General features: G+C 32.2%; 1 long non-coding RNA gene across 1 annotated transcript; it reads left to right on the top strand.

Annotated features, from left to right (window-relative positions):
• Positions 1 to 1,643: 1,643 nt before the first annotated feature.
• Positions 1,644 to 24,068, top strand: LOC148779462 (uncharacterized). Its single transcript, XR_016046047.1, has 2 exons — positions 1,644 to 4,265; positions 23,707 to 24,068. It is a non-coding gene; the product is annotated as an uncharacterized LOC148779462 (long non-coding RNA).
• Positions 24,069 to 27,828: the final 3,760 nt, after the last annotated feature.

Raw genomic sequence — 27,828 nt, 5'->3', positions numbered from 1 at the left:
CGAGACCCCCAACTTGTGCGTGTATGCATGTCATTGAGGCTTATGCATGTGGACGTCGCCATTCACAAGGAGTGTTAAAGTCCGGCGATTGATGGGGATTGAATTGGGTTCGCGATGGTTTGGGTCCCAATCTAGTAGGAATGGCATCGGGTCGGGTCCGGGTCCGGATCCGGGTCCGGGTCAACTCGGATACAGACCCAACCCAACTAGTTTCTTTATGGACATGGACCTAGACATGACCCAAGTCATTTGGATCGTGACCCGACCTTGAACCGAATCTAGAATTTATAAATATAAATATATATAAGAAAAAGATTATGTCAATCCAAGAGCTAATGGAATAGCATTAGCCCAATAGCCTTGATTAAATTTAGGTTGATTTGATGATTATAGTTGTATTTCATAATTAAATTTTAATTTTTTCCATAAATCCAAATAAAAAAATTGCAAATGATAACTTGACCAAAAGAATTTTGCCCATTTTATTTTTGTGAATTATTTTTTTAATATTTTATTAGGTGCGACTTAATGAGAAAAATGAATGCCCCAAATTTAAAATAATTTCAATTTGTAAATAATAATAAAATTCAAATATGAAATGCAATCGTGACTATCAAGACGCCGTATATTCAATCTGGGATATTGGTTGTTTACTATAGTTGTAAGTTATTAGGTGCATATAGGAAGTGATTTCATGCAGTCATTCTATAGTAATATAATGAAACAACCATCAAAAACCATGTTAAAGATATGTATTTGACCTTGATTTTTAAATATACACTCTTTGCATTATGATGAATAATAATAAAAAAGAAAATTTTGAAAACATATCCTAGAAAATATTTTTCAAGCCCTATTAATGTAGGCTATCAATTTTAGTGAGATGTTTAGACTTAGGTCTTAGAAGGATTTTTTTTCTTCTCTAAATTTTCTAGATAGCTTTTTTTATCATTAGATTAACATTGTTGAAAAAGAAAATTTTGATTTTGTAAATGCCAAGATCTTGAAATTCACCCAATAGATCGTTGAGATTCATTATTGATGAGAGCTCATTTGTGCATATCTAGGGTGTAAATTAAATTTTATTTGTTTTGAGATTGATTATTGGGATGAAGAGAGAGTGTTGGCAAATTTTGGGGTCATACAAATGCTATAAACATAGTTTTTTAGAAGTGTGATTACATTATATCACAATGACACAGTGCATGACATGGTGACATGAAATCATTCACATATATGTATATATAGGTAGTGATTTCATGAAATGATTGTCTAGTAATATAATAAAACAATATTTAAAAACTATGTTAGGGCCATTTGTTTGACCAAAATTTTAAAATATACTAATAAACTATTACAAATAAATAAATAAATAAATTAAAAACACAACCATAAAAGTGTTTTTTTAACCCAATTAAAATAGGGCATCAATTTTAGTGAGATGTTTAGATCTAGGCCTTAGAAGGATATTTTTTATTTCCAATTTTTTAGATAATTTTATTATCATTAGATTAACAATGTTAGAAAAGAAAAAATTGATTTTGAATTCACTAAGGCTTAGATCCTGAAATTCACCAATTTAATGGTCTATAATCATTGTTGGAGAGGACTCATTTTGATCATATATAGGGTGCAAATTTTTTTTTTTTTTTTTTGAGATTGATTATTGAGATGAAGAAAGTGTGTGTAAAAAATTTTGGGTCATACAAATACCACAAACATTGTTTTCTAGAAAGTTAGTTTCATTATATTATAATGGCATGGTGACATGATATTAATATATATAGGGAAAATATCTTCATACCTTTTATTTTTGGGTTTCATTTCACAATAAACCAAAGTTTTAAAACATAACTTGGAGCATAAAAATTATAGATTTTATTTGTTCTAACCCCCTAAGCTAATTTAAATCAAGTTTTTTGGGCCAAACAAATCTAAAACGATAAATCATTTCTAAAAGCCATCCTCTCAAATTTCTCTGTCTCTCTCCCGTCTTTCTCATCTCTCCCCCTTCACTCTCTCTCCCTCTGCTCTCTCTCTTCATGTTTCCAGAGAGAGAGTGAGAGACCTAGGAAGAGATTTTATTTTATTTTTAATCAAAGGTTCAAAGCCATTGTGAGTTTGTACAATGTATAATCAAAATCATCTAAAATTTGTTCCATATATTATTTACAAATTGAGAATAAGACTTAAGGTTTTTTGTTCCATATATTATTTACAAACTGAGAATAAGACTTAAGGATCCATATATTATTTACAAATTTGTTCCATATATTATTTTACAAACTGAGAACAAGAAGATAAGTAAAAGCCTGAAAATCGATTCTGTCTACACCATAATCCTGCATTGGATACTTAAGCATAGTAGCATGTTGAAGCATCCATGGATCAATGTTCACAAGGTTTTTACTTAACCATCCAATTGTGAAGAAACTATATTTCTCTATAATTGGGCCTTAAGCCTTCATATAGATGTATTATTAAGCTTATTAAAGATGTAAACAAGAGCCCCAATTTATAAGGTTACAAAACTGTATAGAAACTAACATATGTAATGAACCACCTTCCTAATATGGATACACATAAGAGGAAGGAAAATATTATTCCTAAACATCAGTGTATGTTTTTATATTTTCCACACTCCCCCTCAAACTTAAGATGAGTTAAAAGAGAGCATATTGAGTTTGGACATCTGAAGAAAGCAAGCTTTAGCAACAAAGCAGGAACAAAAGAAGCTTGAGCAACTGCAAATTAACGATCCGTAGAAAATGACATCAAGTCTTCAGGTGTAAGGTATGACCGATAGAAGCAGTGGTCCCCATATTCAGATTGCTTGAACAACAAGTAGAGAAAGCAGTAGATCTCAGGAACAAGTGGCCTCAAGAACCGAAAGAACATTCGTGATCGAGAAATTCGATTATCAAATAGGAAACAGAACAGAGAGTAAAAAATACGACTCGGTAGAAAGATAGATCAGAGAGTCGAAACACGACTTGACAAAAAGACAGATCAAATAGTTGAAATATGACTCGGCAGAGAGACATATCTGATAGTCGAAACATGGTTCGATAAAAAAAACAAATTAGAGCGTCGAAACACAACACGGTACAGAAAAAGCAAAGAGTGTGGCAGTAATTGTGTACAAAACCAATAAGATTCAAATGGGGTGGTTTTTAGAGGTTCACATATATGAAAATAGGTGAATACTATGGTCCTTCACTTATAAAGGAAACAATACGATCCGTCAAGGTTATGTAAAAAATAACTTTCACAAAAAAGCCTTTTTACCAGTCCTTTTAGGTGACACGATGCAAATGGTGCAAGACGGCAAATGGAAGAAAATACTTTTTATAAGTTGCAAAACAAAAAAAAACAGTGGTTTTACTGACGCATAAAGCAAGAGGAAGAGAGGTTGATGCAGAGTTAGAGATCTGACGAGAGAAAGAGCGCAGATCTGTTGAGAGATCTCTTCCGGCGAGTTTAGGGATGTTTCAGGCAGGTTCAGGGGTTTTCCACGCCGTTCCAGGGGTTTCTCCAGCGGGTTCGGGGACTTTTCCAGTGGGTTTAGAGACTTTTCCGGAGAACTCGGTGCATTATCCGGCTAGGTCTGAGCATTAGCATGTGGGAGTTAGAGGCGAGTTTCAGATCCGACATTTCAGATGGGTTTTCTTCAAGTTTCGGTAATTGTTTCGGAGGTTCTGAAGATCAGTAGAGAGAGAGAACAGAGAACAGAGATCTGTGGAGAGAGAGTTGAGAGCAGCGAGAGAGAGGGAGAAAGCAGCAAGTATACTTGAGTTCAGATCGTTTTCCAGCAAGTTCAGATACTTTTCCAGAAAGCTTTCAGGCACGTGTCACCGAGAAAAGTGAGGAGAAGGGATTGCCAAGAAAAGAAAGGGAATTTTTTTTTTTTTAAGAGAATAAAGATTTTCTACGGCAGAGGGATAAGAGAAAGTAGAGAAATTTGGAGGCAGAGAGAAAAAGAGGGTAGGAGATGAGAGAGAGAGAGGGGGATCAGAGACCGAGAGAATGGAGAGAAAAGAATAGAGAGAGAGAGGATTTTTCTAGTCAGAGAGGATTGAGAGAGAGAAAGAGCAGAGAGACGAGAGAGAGTCTCACAGAACTCCAGCCAGATTTCGAAAATGAGGCTCACAGAATTCCGGCGCTGATTCCGGCTCTTAGAGAGAGAGAGAGAGATGCAGCCTGACAGATGAGGTTTGGGCAAAAGACAGAGAGAGAGAAGGAACCCCCTTGATCGAAGCAGGCAGGTATGTAATGAACCGGTTACCCATAAGAGAAAGAAATCTATATTTTCCACATCAATAATAAAATACTTTTTCTTGTCCACTTCAGCTTCCCATCGTAGAAAAGAAAGAAAAGGCAAATCGATGAGAAGTGGTAAATGCATAACCCTATAAACTAGAGACTGTAAAAAGCATAGCAGAGGAGCAAATAAAGAAAGTCAGTTCAATTTATTTCGAGCTCAGGAAGATAGCTCAGAAAAAAAAAAAATTCTCAAATTTGACTTTGGTATCAAGATAGGCAGATAGACAATTAGAGAGTAGAGATAGTTACAGATAAAGAGAGATAGAGAGAGGGAGAGCAGACCTACTAATTTGCAAGAATTGCAATAAAAACGTTAAAAAAAAACCCAAAAATTTCAAATCTAAAAAAACAGCTCAAAATATAAAGACAAAAATCAACAGTTTCATTCCCTGATTTTCCAAACATATATCATAAAGACTAGAAAATCCGGTCAAATAAATTGTTATAAAATGAAATAAAGCTTCAGGGGATTTGAAATGTCCCGTGTGGAAACTAGGAATCGTAATAGAATGAAGCCCATTTAGAGAGAGAAAAGAGATGCAAAAAGCGTACAGAGAGAATATACAGGGTGAACTCACATTGACGGATGCCAGTGAGAGGGTTTGCAATATCAGGACGAGAGGAAAAGAAATAAAAAACTATTAATATCGGCTAGAAAATCTTTGTATATTGCTCCCGATGTTATTATACTTTTTTCTCCTTTAATGCCTACAACATCTTCAGACTTCTAATTACAAGGAGTCAAACAAACAGCTAATCATGTAATCATCCCTACATATACATCTGAACCTGATATAGCTGAATTTCAAATAATTACATTACAAATAAAAGATGATATAGAAGAAGATATAAATAATAATGCATATGATGCATATATCGAAACATATTTAGCTGCTAAATTAGAACGAAAAAAGAGAAATCGATATTAATTATCTCAAAAAAGATTATCTTTCTTCAGAAAATCAAGGTATTAGGGAATGGTATCTTCAAACCTTCCAACCAAAGTTAATAGAATTATTCCATCAAAAATATAATAAATTTTTGAAAAAAGAAAGAGAAACAAAATGATTTTTTATATGGTTACAAGAAATATATACTCAATATAAAATAAACATTATTTCATTTAATACTCTTCAAACCATAGAAGAAAAAACATATATTAGTATGGATGGTACTACTACTGCTAGTAGTACACACCCTTCTGAAAAAAGTATAATACTCAAAGGTACTATAACCCCATTAAGCAAAGGAGAACCACCACAATCTCTATATGATATTATTGCAACACCATATAAAGTCGTACCTAAAAAAATAAGTAAAAAACAAGAACTAAGACCTCATATTGTGGAATAAAACAATTATACTAATTTATATATGCAATCTTTAGGAAAACAAGCAGAACGATTAGTTACTCCTCAAACTAAAGGAATAACTCCTAAAGCAGTTTTGTTTAAACCACTTCCAGAATTCAATAAAAATAAATTCCATATCGACGAAATAATAAAACCTTAATGGATCAGTTAATAGCCAAATTAGCCCAATTAGATATTAAAAGAATTCTTTCTCCTAAATTCAGTATTCCTATACCCAATATACCTGTTCTTTTACCAGAATCTTCAGATAAGGGAAAATAAAAAATACCAGAGCATGAAACAATGATGCTCCAAGAAGAGGAACCAGTTATAGAAGATACCATACAAAACCAAGAATCTACTTTTATGGATACTACACCTATTGATGTAAACAGAATCGCTTATGGTCAAACATGGAAACCAATCACAGCTTTACCATTTATAAGAGACTTACACCTGCTGATGTACAGCTTGAAGAATATGCCATACAACAAGCTGTTTCCTATTCAGGAAGATCAATAGTTAATTGTACAATAGATGGTTTATCTGAATTAAAAATATTAGATGTCATGAAACATATGACCATGTTTGTTTCAGCAAACAAAATAGTAGGCAATCCAGACCAAGAGGTTGTCAAAGCAATAGTAAATGGCTTTACTGGCTGGTTAAGAGGTTGGTAGGATTTTTATGTTGATGATGAAACCAAAAATAGAATCCTCACCAATACAAGATAATGGACCGCTAGAAATGAACAAAATCAAGAAATAATTTATACTGAAAGTGATGCAGTAAACACCTTAATATATACAATTATACTACATTTTGTCGAAAGTACGGCCCTATTGGCAGCAAGATCAGAGGATTTGCTATCCAATTTTCGTTGTCCTACATTATCCCATTATAAATGGTACAAGGATGTCTTTTTCTCAAGATTATTAATACGAGAAGATTGTCAATTAGATCATTGGAAAAAAAAATTTATTGCTGGTTTACCATACTTATTTGCAGAAAAAGTCAAAGAAAGACTTAGAAAGAAACATAATGGAGTTATAGTATACTCGGCTTATACACTTGGAGAACTATCAGCAGAAATATGTGCTGAAGGATTAGCTTTATGTACTGATCTTAAACTCAAAAGACAGTTAGATAAACAACAAATTACCAAGCGTAAAGAACTTGGTGATTTCTGTGAACAATTTGGATACCATTTAGATATAAAAAATAAACCTGAAAAGTTATATAAGAAAAAGAAAAAATATAAAAAAGACAAATATAAATCTAAATCTAATAAAGTCCATAAACAATATAAAATGTCTAAACAAAAATTTATAAACAAATTCTCTCCAAATAATAAAAATAAAAGGAAACTTTCAGTATGTTATAAATGTGGAAAAGTTGGTCATTACAAACACCAATGCAAATTAAAAAAGAAAATAGAATCATTACACTTAGATGAATCAATCAAATCAAAATTATATAATATAATCAATTATGATTCCATATCTTCGGATTCTACGGAATCTCCTATAAGACATATTCAAGATGACGATTTTTATGGACAGAATCATCCAATTCTTCAGATTCTTCTACAGATACAGAATCATCTCATCCAATGGAAGAATCTAATTGCACTTGCCTTATACCTACACATAATCTTCATATGCTTACCCAAGAAGATAATCCGATCTTAGATCTTATTGAGAAAATTACAGATTTAGAAGAAAAAAGATCTGTAATCACCAAATTTATTACTTTAATAAAAACAAAAGCAAAAATACCTCCTATTAGTAAAACACCTGATGAATACAATTTTGCCTTTATTATGAAAAGAGTGAGTGAATAACATATTACTCAACAAAAAGAACCTTCTATTTCAGAGTTAAAACATGAGATTAAAGAAGTCAAAAAAGAGGTTTACCAATTAAAAAATAGAATTAAAACTCTAGAATTACAAAATTTATCTCATCAAGAGTCAGATACAGATGAATTAGAATTCAATCATCTTATTACAACATATAGTCCTGATCCACCGGAAGATATACCAGAAACCTCAGAAGCTAAAACCACTTCTGATAACAACTCCTTCTGTAAATCTGATAGATAAAATTATGATTCAAAAATGGTTTGTTCAAGTCACTATAATAGTAACAGAAGATTATCGCTTTCAAACATCAGCTTTAATAGACTCAGTTGCTGACCTTAATTGCATCAATGAAGGATTAGTACCGACAAAATATTTTGACAAAACAACTCAGATCCTAAATACTGCAGATGACAGTAGACTCTTTATCAATTATAAATTATCCAATGCTTCTGTTTGTAATAATCAACAATGTATCAATACACCATTTATCATGGTCAAAGGACTAAGCCAAGCGGTTATACTTGGAGTCTATTTCTTACAATATTATATCCCTTATCAATCGATCAAACAGGAATATCTTCGAATTATCAAAATGTACCAATACACTTTTATAAACCAAAATTAAAAGAAATCAATAACGTCAAAAGTCAATTACACAATAAAGAAAAAAAAATTTGTACTTTAAAACAAAAAATTAAACATAAATATGTAGAAGAACAAATACAGAATTCTTTGATCCAACAAAAGATTCAATCAATTCAACAACAAATAAAAACCTCTATCTGTAGTGAGCATCCCAATGCTTTTTGGGAACGGAAAAAACATAGCATTAGTCTACCATATGAACCTGGATTTGATGAAAAACAAATACCGACTAAAGCTAGACCAATACAAATGAATAATACTTTATTAGATATGTGTAGAAAAGAAATTACTGACCTTCAAACAAAAAAGCTAATAAGACCAAGTGTATCACCATGGAGTTGTGCAGCCTTCTATGTCAACAAAAATGCTGAAAAAGAACGAGGAGTTCCTCGATTAGTCATTAATTATAAACTTCTCAATAAAGTATTACAATGGATTAGATATCCTATTCCTAACAAAAAGGATTTATTAGATCGAGTAGCCAATGCTTGTATCTTTTCCAAATTTGATATGAAATCAGGATATTGGCAAATACAAATTCAAGAAAAAGATAAATATAAAACAACATTTAATGTACCTTTTGGACAATATGAATGGAACGTAATGTCATTTGACCTAAAAAATGCTCCATCAGAATTTCAAGAAATAATGAATGATGTCATTAATGCTTATTATCAATTTATGATAATTTATATTGATGATGTCTTAATCTTTTCTGAATCTATAGATGAACACATTAAACATATTAATACTTTTATTCATGCAGTCCAGAATGCTAGATTAGTTGTATCGGCAAGAAAGATTACTTTATTCAAAACCAATATTAGATTTCTAGGACACAATATTCATCATGGCACTATTATTCCTATAGATCGATCCATACAATTTGCTGATAAATTTCCTGATCAAATACTAGACAAGAAAGAACTTCAAAGGTTCTTAGGATGTTTAAATTATGTTAGTGATTTTTATCCTAATCTTGCTACAGACGCTAAGCCTTTACATAATAGATTAAAAAAAAATCCTTCACCTTGGACGGATATTCATACTAAAGCAGTTCAACTAATCAAACAAAAAGTGAAAACCCTAGTTTGCCTTTCTCTCCCTCATTCTACTGCTTTCAAAATAATTGAATGTGACGCATCTAAATTGGGATTGGGCGGTATTCACAAACAACGCATTGATGGTCATGAACAACTACTCAGGTATACCTCTAAAGCTTGGAATCCAACCCAACAAAACTATTCTATGGTCAAAAAAAAATTACTTGTCATAGTCCATTGTGTTACTACATTTCAAAGTGATATTCTCAATCAACAATTTCTTATTCGCACTGATTGCAAAGCCGCTAAAGATATTATGCAAAAAGATATTCAAAATCTTGTTGCCAAAAAAATATTTGCTCGCTGGCAGGCTATCCTGTCCACTTTTGATTTTACTATTGAACACCTTCCCGGGTCTGCTAATTCTCTTCTTGATTTTCTCACCCGTGAATTTTTGCAGGGGGCAACACTGACGCCAACGACGATTCACCACTATCACTTGCACTACAGCTCTTTGCAGCTAATAAAAATAATACTCTGTCCAATCCACCTACTCTCATGGGCTCTCGTAGAAATTCTTCTCGCAATGAGAAACGCCCTCTGACTATAATACCATTTGAAGGTGAGAACCCACCTTTGCCAACCCTTTCACCTTCCATTTCTCCCATTCTCCAAATCACTTACCCAGAGACTAATACATCCACTCCCGCCTATATTCCAGCGCAATCAAAGCCAAACCAAAGGCCTAATTTTCCTCGATCTGCATATATTGAAAGAACATATCTTATGGATATCACCATAGATGATCACCATACAAATATGGACCCTATCAAACTTGCTCCACTATACCTGATAAACCATTTGAATCCAACCAATGGAGTCAAAACTCGAGAGTACTATGAAGCAATCTTCATGGAAACAGGATCCATCTCTGTTGTCCATTATTACTAACAAAATACTAGAGTAATTGCATATTCCAAAATCCAGATCAAAAAATTACTTTCTTATGATGAGTGGGGCTGCAATCCTGCTCAAGGCAAAAAACTACACAATCCTGATTTTTCGTATAAATACTACAAGTATGCCGAATAAATAGAAGCATGGCATAAAATGTTTTATTACCAAAATCCAAACAATACTCATAGTTGGTTTATTCAGTTTCGTTGACCTATTTTCGAAAGATTCCTTAAGTGGTTTAAAAATTGGTTTTTAGTTTGGGGATCAACTACTGCAATTTTACCTCATGCTTTCCAAAAAGTGCAGGAACAATTCGTGATATTCAATAATAGTGATAATAATACAGACAATCACTTATACTTTGTGGCATTATACCAACTCCCATGGATTATGAAATGGGAATACTCAATCTCTGTCAATAATACAGCCGACCATACCTATATTCCAAGACTGGGCAAAACCATCTCAGTTAAATGGTGGGACATCTTTAATATGGATCCCACAACCATAGTTCCCAAAAGAATACCTCCACAAAAACCCATATATATAACCCAAGTCCAAGTGAGCATAATACAGCCAATACTTCCTTTGACTTCCCCATATATTTACGAAATATGCTCCAATCAAATCCGAATGCTTCCAAAGAAACCTTGGAACAGCAAATGAATGAAATCTTTACAGAAGCAGGAAGAAAACCTGTCTCATCAGATGAAATCGTACAATCCTCACCAACACACAAAAATAGATATTTTCCTCTGGAAGAAACATACCCTGAAGAAGAAGATGATCCAGACGAATTCAGTCAACGACCATGATTCAGTACTGTCACTATACTCTCCACCGACATACGACAAAATAAGACTATGCCAAGATGCTCTTCACCGACATAAACGACAAACAAGTACTATTCCCGGATACCATCACTGTGCACAGCGACATATGAGACATAGAAGACTATAGCCACTCAAGAAAAGGACAAAAGCCTACCGACACAAGAAGACAAAAAAGATACTATTGCAAGATGCCATTTTGCCCTATACCCGACAAAAAACACTATTGGCTTTTGCTTTTTGTTTTTGTTTCTTTTTCTTTTGTCTTATCCTTCTACTTTATATCTTGTCTCTCCTCTTTCTATCCCATCAAGGTCATCTCCCTTTTCTTTGCTTCGTCCTTAAGCTTCCTCACTTCGCCTATATAAGCCACATTCGGCCTTCACAATAGCAGGTCGCAAAACAAACTCTCTTCTCTTCTCAGGTTTCGGAAGCTCTCTTCCTCTCTCATCTCTTCCCTTCTCTGCTTCTCTGCTCTATCTCTCTCTCCCCGAAGACAATCTGTTATACAACAGTTATCCTGACCTCATAGCTCATGAATATCATGTCACAATAGTTCACTTTGATTTTCGGGTTTTATCTTTCCTCCTTTCCTTTATACCTAGCATGTGTGATTGTAATCTTCACTCTCTTTCTTCCTATTGCCCTCAACACTGGAAACTATTTTCCAGTTATTGCATATATAAACAGTAAGTACAGTTTGTTTACAGATAATTTCTTTTGTAGTTTGTACCAGTTTTTATACAGTCCGTTAATTGTAATTTTATAGTTTGCATGTACCTGTACAAATTTCTATATGAATGAAATATTGATGTTATGAAATAGTAATGATATGCAATTTAAACTAGTGTTTAGTTTTAAAATAGGGGATTTCAACCACACGGTGGTTAGTGATAGATATATCAATCCTACCTCTCATATGTAAAAGTTTAAAACAAATAGTATTATGCATATGAGAGGTAGGGGTGATATATCTATCACTAACCACTGTGTGTGGTTGAAATCCCTTATTTTAAAACTAAACACTAGTTTAAATTGCATATCATTACTATTTCATAACATTAATATTTCATTCATATAGAAATTTGTACAGGTACATGCAAACTATAAAATTACAATTAACGGACTGTATACAAACTGGTACAAACTACAAAAGAAATTATCTGTAAACAAACTGTACTTACTATTTACATATGCAATAACTGGAAACTAGTTTCTAGTGTTGAGGGTAATAGGAAGGAAGAGAGTGAAGATTACAATCACACATGCTAGGTATAAAGGAAAGGAGAAAAGATAGAACCTGGAAATCAAAGTGAACTACTGTGACCTAGTATTCATGAGCTATGAGGTCAGGATAGCTGTTGTATAGCAGAGTGTCTTCTGGGAGAGAGAGATAGAGCAGAGAAGCAGAGAAGGGAAGAGATGAGAGAGGAAGAGAGCTTTTGAAACCCGAGAAGAGAAGGGAGCTTGTTTTGCGACCTGCTATTGTGAAGGCCGAAGGTGGCTTATATAAGCGAAGTGAGGAAGCTTAAGGACGAAGCAAAGAAAAAGGGAGATGACTTTGATGGGATAGAAAGAGGAGAGACAAGATATAAAGTAGAAGGACAAGACAAAAGAAAAAGAAACAAAAAAAAAAAGTAAAAGCTAATAGTATTTTTTGTCGGGAATAGGGGCAAAATGGCATCTTGCAATAGTATCTTTTTTGTCTTCTTGTGTCGGTAGGCTTTTGTCCTTTTCTTGAGTGGCTATAGTCTTCTTTGTCTCATTTGTCGGTGTGCACAGTGATGGTATTCGGGAATAGTACTTGTTTGTCGTTTATGTCGGTGAAGAGCATCTTGGCATAGTCTTATTTGTCGTATGTCGGTGGAGAGTGTAATGATAGTACTGAATCATGGTCGTTGACTGAATTCGTCTGGATCATCTTCTTCTTCAGGGTCTGTTTCTTCTAGAGGAAAATATTTATTGTTGTGTGTTGGTGATGATTGTACGGTTTCATCTGATGAGACCGGTTTTCTTCCTGCTTCTGCAAAGATTTCCTTCATTTATTGTTCCAAGGTTTCTTTGGAAGCATTCGGGTTTCATTGGAGCATATTTCGTAAATATATAGGGAAGTCAAAGGAAGGATTGGCTGTATCATGCTCACTTGGACTTGGGTTATATATATGGGTTTTTGTGGCGGTATTCTTTTGGGAACTATGGTTGTGGGATCCATATTAAAGATTTCCCACCATTTAACTGAGATGGTTTTGCCCAATCTTGGAATATAGGTATGGTCGGCTGTATTATTGATAGAGATTGAGTATTCCCATTTCATAATCCATGGGAGTTGGTATAATGCCACAAAGTATAAGTGATTGTCTGTATTAGTATCACTATTATTGAATATCACGAATTGTTCCTGCACTTTTTAGAAAGCAGGAGGTAAAATTGCAGTAGTTGATCCTCAAACTAAAAACCAATTTTTAAACCAGTTGGGGAATCTTTCGAAAATAGGTAAACGAAACTGAATATACCAACTATGAGTATTGTTTGGATTTTGGTAATAAAACATTTTATGCCATGCTTCTATGTATTCGGCATACTTGTAGTATTTATACGAAAAATCAGGATTGTGTAGTTTTTTGCCTTGAGTAGGATTGCAGCTCCACTCATCATAAGAAAGTAATTTTTTGATCTGGATTTTTGAATATGCAATTACTCTAGTATTTTGCTGGTAATAATGGACGACAGAGATGGATCCTGTTTCCATGAGGATTGCTTTATAATACTCTCGAGTTTTGACTCCATTGGTTGGATTCAAATGGTTTATCAAGTATAGTGGAGCAAGTTTGATAGGGTCCATATTTATATGGTGATCATCTATGGTGATATCCATAAGATATGCTCTTTCAATATATGTAGATCGAGGAAAATTAGGCCTTTGGTTTGGCTTTGATTGCGCTGAAGTATAGGCGGGAATGGATGTATTAGTCTCTGGGTATGTGATTTGGTGAATGGGAGAAATGGAAGGTGAAAGGGTTGGCAAAGGTGGGTTCTCACCTTCAAATGGTATTATAGTCAGAGGGCGTTTCTCATTGCGAGAAGAATTGCTATGAGAGCCCATGAGAGTAGGTGGATTGGACAGTGTATTATTTTTATTAGCTGTAAAGAGCTGTAGTGCAAGTGATAGTGGTGAATCGTCGTTGGCGTCAGTGTTGCCCCCCTCCAAAAATTCACGGGTGAGAAAATCAAGAAGAGAATTAGAAGACCCGTGAAGGTGTTCAATAATAAAATAAAAAAGCGGACAGGATAGCCTGCCAGCGAGCAAATATTTGTTTGGCAACAAGATTTTGAACATCTTTTTGCAGAATATCTTTAGCGGTTTTACAATCAGTGCGAATAAGAAATTGTTGATTGAGAATATCACTTTGAAATGTAGTAACACAATGGACTATGGCAAGCAATTCTTTTTTGACCATAGAATAGTTTTGTTGGGTTGGATTCCAAGCTTTAGAGGTATACTTGAGTAGTTGTTCATGACCATCAATGTGTTGTTTGAGAATACCGCCCAATCTTAATTCAGATGCGTCACATTCAATTATTTTGAAAGCAGTAGGATGAGGAAGAGATAGGCAAACTAGGGTTTTCACTTTTTGTTTGATTAGTTGAATTGCTTTAGTATGAATATCCGTCCAAGGTGAAGGATTCTTTTTAATCTATTATGTAAAGGCTTAGCGTCTATAGCAAGTTTAAGATAAAAATCACTAACATAATTTAAACATCTTAAGAACCTTTGAAGTTCTTTCTTGTCTAGTATTTGATCAGGAAATTTATCAGAAAATTGTATGGATCGATCTATATGAATAATAGTGCCATGATGAATATTGTGTCCTAGAAATCTAATATTGGTTTTGAATAAAGTAATCTTTCTTGCCGATACAACTAATCCAGCATTCTGGACTGCATGAATAAAAGTATTAATGTGTTCATCTATAGATTCAAAAAGATTAAGACATCATCAATATAAACTATCATAAATTGATAATAAGCATTAAAGACATCATTCATTATTTCCTGAAATTCTGATGGAGCATTTTTTAGGCCAAATGGCATTACGTTCCATTGATATTGTCTAAAAGGTACATTAAATGTTGTTTTATATTTATCTTTTTCTTGAATTTGTATTTGCCAATATCCTGATTTCATATCAAATTTGGAAAAGATACAAGCATTGGCTACTCTATCTAATAAATCCTTTTTGTTAGGAATATGATATCTAATCCATTGTAATACTTTATTGAGGGGTTTATAATTAATGACTAATCGAGGAACTCCTCGTTCTTTTTCCGCATTTTTGTTGACGTAGAGGGCTGCACAACTCCATAGTGATGCGCTTGGTCTTTTTAGCTTTTTTGTTTGGAGGTCAATAATTTCTTTTCTACACATATCTAATAAAGTAGTATTCATTTGTATTGATCTAGCTTTAGTCGGTATTTGTTTTTCATCAAATTCAGGTTCATATGGTAGACTAATGCTATATTTTTTCCTTTCCCAAAAAGCATTGGGATGCTCACTATAAATAGAGGTTTCTATTTGTTGTTGAATTGATTGAATCTTTTGTTGGATCAAAGGATTCTGTATTTGTTCTTCTACATATTTATATTTAATTTCTTGTTTTAAAGTACAAAGAAATTTTCTTTATTGTGTAATTGACTTTTGACGTTATTGATTTCTTTTAATTTTGGTTTATAAAAGTGCATTGGTACATTTTGATAATTCGAAGATATTCCTGTTTGATCGATTGATAATGGATATAATATTGTACGAAATGGGACTCCAAGTATAACAGCTTGGCTTAATCCTTTGACCATGATAAATGGTGTATTTATACATTGTTGATTATTACAAACTGAAGCATTGGATAATTTATAATTGATAAAGAGTCTACTGCCATCTGCAGTATTTAGGATTTGAGTTGTTTTGTCAAAATATTTTGTCGGTACTAATCCTTCATTGATGCAATTAAGGTCATCACCTGAGTCTATTAAAGCTGTTATTTGAAAGCGATAATCTTCTGCTACTATTATAGTGACTTGAACAAACTATTTTTGAATCATAATTTTATCTATCAGATTTACAGAAGGAGTTGTTATCAGAAGTGGTTTTAACTTTTGAGGTTTCTGGTATATCTTCCGGTGGATCAGGACTATATGTTGTAATAAGATGATTGAATTCTAATTCATCTCTATCTGACTCTTGATGAGATAAATTTTGTAATTCTAGAGTTTTAATTCTATTTTTTAATTGGTGAACCTCTTTTTTTACTTCTTTAATATCATGTTTTAAATCTGAAATAGAAGGTTCTTTTTGTTGAGTAATATGTTGTTCACTCACTCTTTTCATAATAGAGGTAAAATTGTATTCATCAGGTGTTTTACTAATAGGAGGTGTTTTTGCTTTTGTTTTTGTTAAAGTAATAAATTTGGTGATTACAGATCTTTTTTCTTCTGGATCTGTAATTTTCTCAATAAGATCTAAGATCAGGTTATCTTCTTGGGTAAGTATATAAAGATTATGGGTAGGTATAGGGCAAGTGCAATTAGATTCTTCCATTGGATGAGATGATTCTGTATCTGTAGAAGAATATGAAGAATTGGATGATTCTGTCCATAAAAAATCGTCATCTTGAATATGTCCTATATGCGATTCCGTAGAATGTGAAGATATGGAATCATAATTGATTATATTATATAATTTTGATTTGATTGATTCATCTAAATGTAATGATTCTATTTTCTTTTTTAATTTTCAATGGTGTTTGTAATGACCAACTTTTCCACATTTATAACATACTGAAAGTTTCCTTTTACTTTTATTATTTGGAGAGAATTTGGTTATAAATTTTTGTTTAGACTTTTTATATTGTTTATGGACTTTATTAGATTTAGATTTATATTTGTCTTTTTTATATTTTTTCTTTTTCTTATTTAACTTTTCAGGTTTATTTTTTCTATCTAAATGGTATCCAAATTGTTCATAGAAATCACCAAGTTCTTTACGCTTGATAATTTGCTGTTTATCTAACTGTCTTTTGAGTTTAAGATCAGTACATAAAGCTAATCCTTCAGCACATATTTCTGCTGATAGTTCTCCAAGTGTATAAGCCGAGTATACTATAACTCCATTATATTTTTTTCTAAGTCTTTTTTTGATTTTTTCTACAAATAAGTATGGTAAACCAGCAATAAATTTTTCTTTCCAATGGTCTAATTGACAATCTTCTCGTATTAATATTGAGAAAAAGACATCCTTGTACCATTTATAATGGGATAATGTAGGACAACGAAGATTGGATAGCAGATCCTCTGATCTTGCTGCCAATAGGGCAGTACTTTCGACAAAATGTAGTGTAATTGTATATATTAAGGTGTTTATTGCATCACTTTCAGTATAAATTATTTCTTGATTTTGTTCATCTCTGGCGGTCCATTGTCTTGTATTGGTGAAGATTCTATTTTTGGTTTCATCATCAACATAGAAATCCCACCAGCCTCTTAACCAGCCAGTAAAGCCATTTACTATTGCTTTGGCAACCTCTTGGTCTGGATTGCCTGCCATTTTGTTTGCTGAAGCAAACATGGTCATATGTCTCATGACATCTAATATTTTTAATTCAGATAAACCATCTATTGTCCAATTAACTATTGATCTTCCTGAATAGGAAACAACTTGTTGTATGGCATCTTCTTCAAGCTGTACATCAACAGGTGTAGGTTTCTTATAATATGGTAAAGCTTGGATTGGTTTCCATGTTTTACCATAGGCGATTTTGTTTATATCAATAGGTGTAGTATCCATAAAAGCAGATTCTTGGTTTTGTATGGTATCTTCTATAACTGGTTCCTCTTCTTGGAGCATCATTGTTTCATGCTCTGGTATTTTTTATTTTCCCTTATCTGAAGATTCTGGTAAAGGAACAGGTATATTGGGTATAGGACTACTGAGTTTAGGAGAAGGAATTCCTTTAATATCTAATTGGGCTAATTTGGCTATTAACTGATCCATTAAGGTTTTATTATTTTCGCCGATATGGATATTTTTATTGAGTTCTGGAGGTGGTTTAAACAAAACTGCTTTAGGAGTTATTCCCTTAGTTTGAGGAGTAACTAATCGTTCTATACGTTCTGCTTGTTTTCCTAAATATTGCATATATAAATTAGTATAATTGTTTTGTTCCACAATATGAGGTATTAGTTCTTGTTTTTTACCTATTTCTTTAGGTAGGTCTTTATATGGTGTTGCAATAATATCATATAGAGATTGTGGTAGTTCTCCTTTGCTTAATGGGGTTATGGCACCTTTGAGTATTATACTTTTTCCAGGAGGGTGTGTACTAGCAGTAGTAGTACCATCCGTACTATTGTATATTTTTTCTTCTATGGTTTGAAGAGTATTAAATGAAGGAATGTTTATTTTATATTGAGTACATATTTCTTGTAACCATATAAAAAATTATTTTGTTTCTGTTTCTTTTTTTAAAAATTTATTATATTTTTGATGGAATAATTCTATTAACCTTTGTTGGAAGGTTTGAAGATATCATTCCCTAATACCTTGATTTTCTGGAGAAAGATAATCTTTTTTGAGATAATTAATATCGATTTTTCTCTTTTTTCGTTCTAATTTAGCAGCTAAATATGTTTCGATATATGCATCATATGCATTATTATTTATATCTTCTTCTATATCATCTTCTATTTGTAATGTAAGTATTTCAAATTCAGCTATGTCATGTTCAGATGTATATGTAGGGATGACTACATGATCGGCTGTTCGTTTGACTCCTTGTAATTGAAAGTCTGAAGATGTTGTAGGTGTTGAAGGAGAAGGAAGTATAATAACGTCGGGAGTAGTATGACAAGATTTTCTAGCAGGTATTAATGGTTTTTTATTTCTTTTCCTATTAATATCTATATCATCCTGTACGATAGGTTGTTGGAATTTTATTTCAATATTTCCATTCTGATGTTCTATTATTTGGTTTGGAATATTATTCACAGGTACTTCCCTGGGTTGGTTTGCATTTTGCAATGCCCATGATTGAGGTAGAATAATATCGGACCAAGTAATGGCTTTTGGTATAATCGTATTTGATTTTTCTATATTATTTGAAATAATATAGTTTGATCTTTTTTATCAGCTTGCATAATATTAGGACAGAGAGTATTCATTACCTTATAATAAATTCTGTATACTATTGCTAAATTCTGAGAACCATGTATCATATTAAATCCATGAGTTTTCAAATTTATAGTTAATATATCTAATATGTTTGGATCTATTAAAGAAACAGAAAAATTTGGAAAGCAATTAAAATATATGGGTCCACTACAAAGGCTGGATTCTACCATGCCTAGGAGTGAATCTGAGAACTTATTGTGCCTTGTATCTCTTAGGCATACAAGCACTGAAGTGTTTAACCCTAGACGGGTCAAAGGTTTAATGGCTATTTGGATTAATCCGATGTGCAAATATTTATAATTATTTTCTTTATGTTTTTCAATAATTTTTCTTGATAATAATTGAAAGTCTTCCTGGTTTTGAGTTACAGATAGACTTTCTTCTACTGTTTTTATAGCATAACCTAATTTGAATTTGAATGATCCTTTCTGATAAATATCTTTTATTAGTACTTTAGAAATATTCCAATTTTGGATATGATGTTCAATATCATTTATGATGATCTCCTCTTTATTTTTAACTCTTAAGGTTTGAGTTAAAAGTTACAATATTACTGTAGAAACCTATTTAAATTTACATCTAAGAAAGTTGGTCTGAGAGTTAAGGCAAGAGACGAACGGAAAAGTCTAGGCAAAGTACCCGCCAAGGCCAGGAAGAGCCACTTAGGGGAACACGCTCGACCCGTGATCGTCCAGATTGTCATTATCCGCAACCTATAGAAATTTGTAAATGCAAACTATAAAATTACAATTAACTAAACTACAAAAGAAATTATCTGTAAACAAACTGTACTTACTGTTTACATATGCAATAACTGAAAAATACTTTCCAGTGTTGAGGGCAATAGGAAGGAATATATATATATATATATATATATATATATATATGAACAAACAAAATAGATGAGGTTTAGAAAAAGCAAGTATTTTTTAAATTTGTTTAGGTTAAAAATTATATTTAAAAAAATAGATTTAAAAAGAGGGTTAGAAGATATTTTTTGAAACCTTAAATTAAAAAAAAAGATATAAAGATATATATATATATATATATATATATATATTATATTTAAAAAAATAGAGATAATTTTGAAACCTTAAATTTTTAAAAAAGGATATATATATATATATATATATATATATATATATATATATATATATATATATATATATATATATATATATATATATATATATATATATATATATATATATATATATATATATATATATATATATATATATAATTCTTGACATTCCATCTATATTCCAGTTAACTATAGTTCTTTCTAAATAGGATACAGTATAGGATATCAAATCTTCTTCGAATTGTACATCGACTGGAGTGGATCTATGATGGTTCATTCTAGATTGGGATGTAATTCTCATTTTCTTACCATAATCGATTCTATTAATCTTATCTTCTTGGGTAAAGGCATCTTTAATATTAGTAATGGTATTTGGAACTTCTGAAATTTCATGGAGCATCATGTCTGCTGGTTCCTCGATTTTTATTATTGATTCTTTACTCTTAGATTTTTCCTTTTTTTCAATATCTAGAGTTGCTAATTTAGTAATTAACTGCTGCATTAATTCAGATGAAGATTCTTCTTTCATTTGAAATCTATCCTTATTTATTAGAGGAGGAGGTTTAAATAATATTGTTTTTTTCTTTTCTTCTATTTTATGTTGTGGTTGTTGGGTAATGTTTTCTATCCTAGTGGTATGTTTTCCTATGGTTTGTAAATATAAATTTGTATAATTATTTTGTTCAACCAAATGAGGTAACAATTCGATTTTAAGATAATTTTCTCCAAGAAGTGTTTTATATGGAGTAGTTAGAGTTTCTAATTCTTGTTTTTTATCTATTATTTTTATACTTTCTTCGGGAGGATGAATACTGCGGATATGTTTCTGTTGACTTGTAATATAAGTGTCATATTGATTTTCAAGAGTATGTAATTGGAATTCAGGAATTTTTATTCCTTTTAATAATAATGTTGTTTTAAGCCATTCAAAAAATCCTATAGTCATTTTTTCTTTTTTCAAATATTTATTATATCGTTTATGCGTCATCTATATTAATTCTTTTGAAAAAGTGGTTAAATACCAATTTCGAAAATCTTTATTAGTTTCACTTATATAGTCCTGTTTTATATAATGTGTATTTACTTTTTTCTCCTTTTGTAATGTTAATAATTGAAAATCAGTAATTGGTGATTCATTATAGATGGGTTGATATACTGGTTTAAGTATATTTTTCTGAGTTCTTACTAGTCCTTGTATTTTAGGTTCTGAAGTCGAAGAAGTTTCAGATCTTGTAATACTAGACATAGACTTTCGTGAGGCTAAGAAAGTTGCTGGTAATAATATTCTTGGCATTGGAAGATAAGTATCATCTGTACTGGTTATAGGAGGAGATCTTTGATTAAATTGGATCTTTATTTCGCCGTCTATATGTTCAATAATTTGATTTGGAATATTATTTTTTGGAGTTTTTACTGACTGATTGGAGGTTTGAATCTTCTAATCCTGTGGAAGTTTTATTTGAGACTATTGGATCGTTTTGGGAATTATTATATTTGATTTTTTAGAATTTGTTTGAAAGAAAGTCGTTTGTCCTTTTGTATCTATTTGTATTACATTAAGATATAAAGTGGTCATTACTTTATAATAGTTCCATATACAATGGCTAAATTTTAAGATCCTTGTAACATATCAAAACCTTGTGTTTTAATATTTAAAGTTAATACTTTTAGTAGGTTAGGGTCATGTAAAGAGATGACATAATTTGGAAAACATTTAAAATAAATTGGTCCGTTACATAAACTTGACTCAATTATTCCTAAAAGTGAATCAGAAAAATTGTTATGCCTTTCATCTCGTAGACATAATAAAATGGACGTATTTAATCCTAGTCTAGTTAACGGTTTTACCGCTACTTGTATTAATCCTATATGAAGATATTGATATTCTTTATTTTTATGAAATTGTAATATTTTATTTTTTAATAGTTGCAGGTTTTCTTGTTCCTCTTGAACAAGTAAACTTTGTTCTACTGTTTTAATAGCATAGCTTATCTTTAGATTAAAATTTCCTCTTTTATAAACATCTGAAATTGGGACTTTGGGTATGTTCCAGTTTTGGACGTGTTGTTCAATATTATCTATAACTACTTCTTCTTTATTTTTTACCCTTGGAGTATTTTTAGACGATGATAGTGCTTTATTTGATATGGGTTTAATAAAATTTTCCATTTATCAATATGAATACTGACTCTAGTCAACCTCTTACGTCTTGAATGACCTGAGCGGCTCTTCTTGGCCTGAATGGTCTGTAACGACTGGGCGACAACGAGTCTTAACTCTACCGTATAAATAGATAATTTTAATAGAAACTTATCATCTAAATACTATTCACAACTTAAAATAGTCTAACAATAACTCATAAGAAGGTCTAATGGCTCTGATACCAAAAAGCATGCCAAGATCTAAATTTTACTTTTATCTAATTTTATCTTAAAATCATTGAAAATACTGTAGTGTATAATCTAGTAGAGAACGTAAAAGCGCAGTATAATATAGGAAGCAACACATAATGATAATAAGAGAAATAACAGAGATATCTATTAAAATCCAAGTAGTATGACTACTATCTCGAATTTTTACGCTAAAAATTAATTTGAACTGCATATAAACAATATTTACTCAAATCAAAGCACTTACAAGTTACAAATGCAGTAACTGGAAAAGAGTGCCCATTCGTCCGGAAAGAACGAAGGTCCTTTATGCAAATTACAATCACACATTCAATAAGAGCTTGCCATCAGAAAAAGAAGTCGGCAGAGCTTTCAAGAACAAGTGTTGAGTAAGTAGGGAAGAGAGAAGGATTTGTAAAGGTGAGATCGCAGAGAGGGAGATTTCGACCTACCTTCGAATGAAGGCGTTGAGGGATTTTATAGATGAAAGAAGTAGCTGAGGTAGAATATTCGAGGCTCAAGGAGGTGACATAACGTTGTGGTAGCTGAGGTGGAAGATTCGAGGCTCAGAAGGATAAAACGGATGCGAAGAACCTGAGGTGGGAAGATTCGCGAAAATAAAAAGAGAAGTGGTGATGTGATGTAAAGAAAAGAGAGAAGACATAAAGAAAGAGATGATGTGATATAAAGTAAGAGAGAAAAGAAGAGAAGACGTAAAGAAAAAGCTGGACGTGACTAGACGTGACATAAAGCTAAAAGTAAAAAGAAAAAGAATTTTGCACAGTATCTTTTGTAGGTCTGTGGCATCTTTTTTTGTCGTTTTCTTTTACTGTGGCAATCTTTAATATTCGTCTTTTGTCATATTCTGGTGGCATTTTTTGAGGTGGCACTTCGTTTTTCGTCGTGTTCTGGCAGTAGCATTTTTTCTTTTGAGGTGGCAGAAGTAGCGTTTTTTACAGAGAATCTTTGTACAGAGTTGAGTTTTGAAACGATTGCAGGGAATCTTTTTACTTGGCGACAGCAGAGATTATGCACAGGATGTGTTGGCGGCAGCAGAGATTATGTACAGGATTTATTCGGGCCTTTGACTGAATTCTTCTTCTATAGGTTCAGGCTGAGAGGTAGCATCTGAAGCTTCTTCTTCAATAATTCTTAGTAATTGGGTTTCAAGTTCTTCTTTTGTAGCTCTTGGGTTTTGCTTTCTCATTTGTCAGATATATACGGAGAATTTATTTAGGTCAAATTCAGAATTATAATCAGTCTCATATTTGGTAGGAGAAGGAGGGATTCGTTTAAGCCTAATTGAATTCGAGTCCATGCTGAATACATCCCAACATTTAACACGTATTCGTTTTCCCAATCGAGGGATATATTAATAATTATTATTGGTATTTTATGATATTCCATATTCCCATTTAAGGATCCACGGTATTTGATGTATTGTCATGAAATATAAATGATAATCAATATCCGTATCTATAGTATTATATTCAGCAAGTTTAGCCTGACTAGTTTGGAATGCATCAGGTAATATTTGGGTTCTTGACCCCCATATTAAGAACCAATATCTGAACCAACTCGGGAATCGTTCAAGAATAGGCATCTTAAATTGAATTATACCATCTATGAGAATTATTCATATTTTGATAAGCAAATATTTTGTGCCAAGCATCAATATATTCGGTATATCAATAAGATTTGTATTCATATTCTTGTGCTTGCATCTTTTTTCCTTGGGTTGGGGTACATCCCCAATAATCATACGATAATATTTTCTTTATCTGTATCTTAGAGTAAGATATAACTTTAGTAGTAGGATTAAAGAAATGTATAAGGGATATAAAACCTGTTTCCATGAGAAGGTCTCATACAATTCTCGAGTTTTGTTTCTATTGGAAGGATTAAGATGATTTTGGAGATATAGAGGAGCCAGCTTATTTGGGTGTATATGTGTATGTTTATCGTCAATAGTAATATCCATTAAAAAGGCTGTTTCTTCAAATATGGCATTGTGTGAGGTAGAGCTGGTTGCTTTATTTTAGTTGGATATCAGGGTAAATATAGGACTTGGAATTCAAGGTAATTCAGAGATTTGGCTGGTGATAACGCCTCGTTCCTTTTCTGCATAGAAAGCGGCACTGCTCCATGGTGATGAGCTAGGCCTTATTAATTATTTAGCTAGGAGAGAATCTATTTCGGTTTTACATATTTCTACCATTTTTGTATTCATTTGAATTGGTCGAGCTTTAGTTGGTATTTTTGATTCAGAAAAAGTTTCTTCATAGGGTCGTGATACTATATGTTTATGTCGATTCCAAAAAGCAGTAGGTATTTCATTACAAATTTATGTTTTTATTTGCTTTTTAATTTGACTTATTGTTTTTTGAATTTAAGTTAGTAACAGTTGTTCTTCAATTGTTTTATATTTTATTTCAGCTTGTAATTGATATAAAAATGTCTCTTTGTTTTGTATGTTTTGTTTTACATTATTTATTTCTTTTATTTTTTGTTTATCAATAAATTCAAATTTGACTTTTATTCTTTCTATTGTTGATTCTATTCATGTATGGTGTATATTTATCGGATATAGCATACTGAGAAATGGAGTTCCTAAAATCATCGCTTGATTTAGTCCTCTGACCATAATAAATGGTACTTCTAAGCAAATACCATTATTACATATAGCAGCATTTGATAATTTATAATTTATTTTTAATTTACTTCCATCGGCTGTATTTAATACTTGTGTTGTTTTCTGAAAGTATTTTGTGGGAACTAGTCCTTCGTTTATACAATTTAAATCAGCACTTGAGTCTATGAGGGCTAATGTTTGGAAGGTAAATTCGTTTTGGACTATAATTTAAATTAATGTGTACCATTTTTGGTTTAGTATTTTGTTGATTAAATTTAATTGAAGTTCTTGGTTAGAGGATTCAGGTTTATCTTCTATGTTATGTAATAAATTTGCAAATTCTATGTCTTCTTCATCTTCAGAATTATTATCTGTTAATTCGGTTAATTCCAATAATTTGATTCTGTTTTTTAACTTAATTAGTTCAGATTTTACTTCATTAATTTCGTGTTTTAGCTCAGCAATAGTAGGTTCTTTTTTACTGTTATTCTTTTGGTCAATTCGATTAAGAATTTCTGAGAAACTATATTCTTTTGGTGGTTTGATTGATGGAGTTGGTTTATTCCTAGTTTTTGCTATTTGAATATATTGACTGATTATTGTTCTTTTATCTTCAATATTAGGTATTTTGTCTATAATTTCTAGAATTAAATTGTCTTCTTTTGTAAGGGTATGACAGGAACATTTATCATCTTGGTCAGATAAAGAGGATGTTTCATTAATAAATCTTCATCTTTTATTATTCTTATATCTGATTCGTCATCAGAATTTTCTGAGGATGAGGAAGAGGTTGTACTTATATTCTCATCTTTATCATAAAGCTGAATAATTTCATATAACTGATTTCTTATATTTTCATCTAATATTAAAGATTCTATCTTTTTCTTAACATTACAATTATTTTTATAATGTCATACTTTTCCACATTTATAACACCTAGGTATTTTTTTTTTTATATCTTTTTCTGTTTTTTGGGTTTTTCTCGTGTTTTTCGTCTTTATATTTAGGTTTCCTTTTATGATATATTTTTTGTATGATTTTTGTCTTTTTTCTAGCTTTCTATGTTTATGAGGTTTATTATGGGAAAGATCTAAACTATATCCGAATTGCTCGCAAAAGTCGCCTAGTTCCTTTTGCCAGCCAGTTTTTGTTTATCAAGTTGTACAGGTTGGCTTAGAGGGTGGTGGGATTTCCACCTAAATGATATATCCAAACAACAAATTTTAACTGCCACAAAACAATCTTTTATTAAAAATGAAGCAAATCAAGATATCATGCAATCCGAAAGTGATGCAGTTAATACATTAATATACACCATTACACTCCATTTTGTTGAAAGTACGGTGTTACTTGAAGCCCGATCTGAAGACTTGATAAATAATCTTCGATGTCCAACTCTTTTCCATTATAAATGGTATAAAGATGTTTTCTTTGCTAGACTCTTCATACGTGAAGATAGTAGTGCCGATCATTGGAAAGAAAAATTCATCTCCGGCCTTCCTTATTTGTTTGCTGAAAAAGTCCGTAATCGTCTCAAAACAAAACATGGGGGGATTGTGCATAATCCCCGCTGTCGCCAAGTACAAAGATTCCCTGCTATCGTTTCAAAACCAAAGCTCAACTCCGTATAAAGATTCTCTGCAAAAAAGGCAACTCCTGCCACCTCAAAAGAAAAGATGCTACCGCTAGAACACGACGAAACACAAAGCGCCACCTCAAAAGATGCCACCAGAATACGACAAAAGACGAATATTAAAGATTGCCACAGTACAAGAAAACGACAAAAGAAGATGCCACTGACCGACAAAAGACACTGTGCAAAATTCCTTTGCTTTTTACTTTTAGCTTTATGTTTCGTCCAGTCACGTCCAGCTTTTTCTTTACGTCTTCTCTTCTTTTCTCTCTTACTTTACATCATATCATCTCTTTCTTTATGTCTTCTCGTTTTTCTTTACATCACATCACCAATTCTCTTTTTATCTTCGCGAATCTTCCCACCTCAGGTTCTTCGCATCCGTTTTATCCTCCTGAGCCTCGAATCTTCCACCTCAGCTACCACAACGTTATGTCACCTCCCTGAGCCTCGAACATTCCACCTCAGCTACTTCTTTCATCTATAAATCCTTGAACACCTTCATTCGAAGGTAGGTCGAAATCTCCCTCTCTGCGATCTCATCTTTACAAATCCTTCTCTCTTCCCTACTTAATCAACACTTGTTCCTGAAAGCTCTGCCGACTTCTCTTTCTGATGGCAAGTTCTTATTGAGTAAGATCTTTTCATACTTATGTTTATATTTTCTCCTATTTGTATGATGTACACAAATGAGTGATTTTATGTAAAAACTCTTCCTATTTTTCTTTTGTTACTTTGTCAGATGTGTGATTGTAATTTGCATAAAGTACATTCGTTCTGTCCGGAAGAATGGGCACTCTTTTCCAGTTACTGCATTTATAACTTGTAAGTGCTTTGATTTGAATAAAATTTGTT

The sequence above is a fragment of the Amborella trichopoda genome, chromosome 12 (assembly GCF_054954075.1).
Source record: "Amborella trichopoda isolate Santa Cruz 75 chromosome 12, AtrichopodaSantaCruz75HAP2 v2.0, whole genome shotgun sequence".
In the NCBI taxonomy this organism is placed as follows: Eukaryota; Viridiplantae; Streptophyta; class Magnoliopsida; order Amborellales; family Amborellaceae; genus Amborella; species Amborella trichopoda.
The sequence above is the reverse complement of the archived record's forward strand: the minus strand, read 5'-3'. Positions and strand labels throughout refer to the sequence as shown.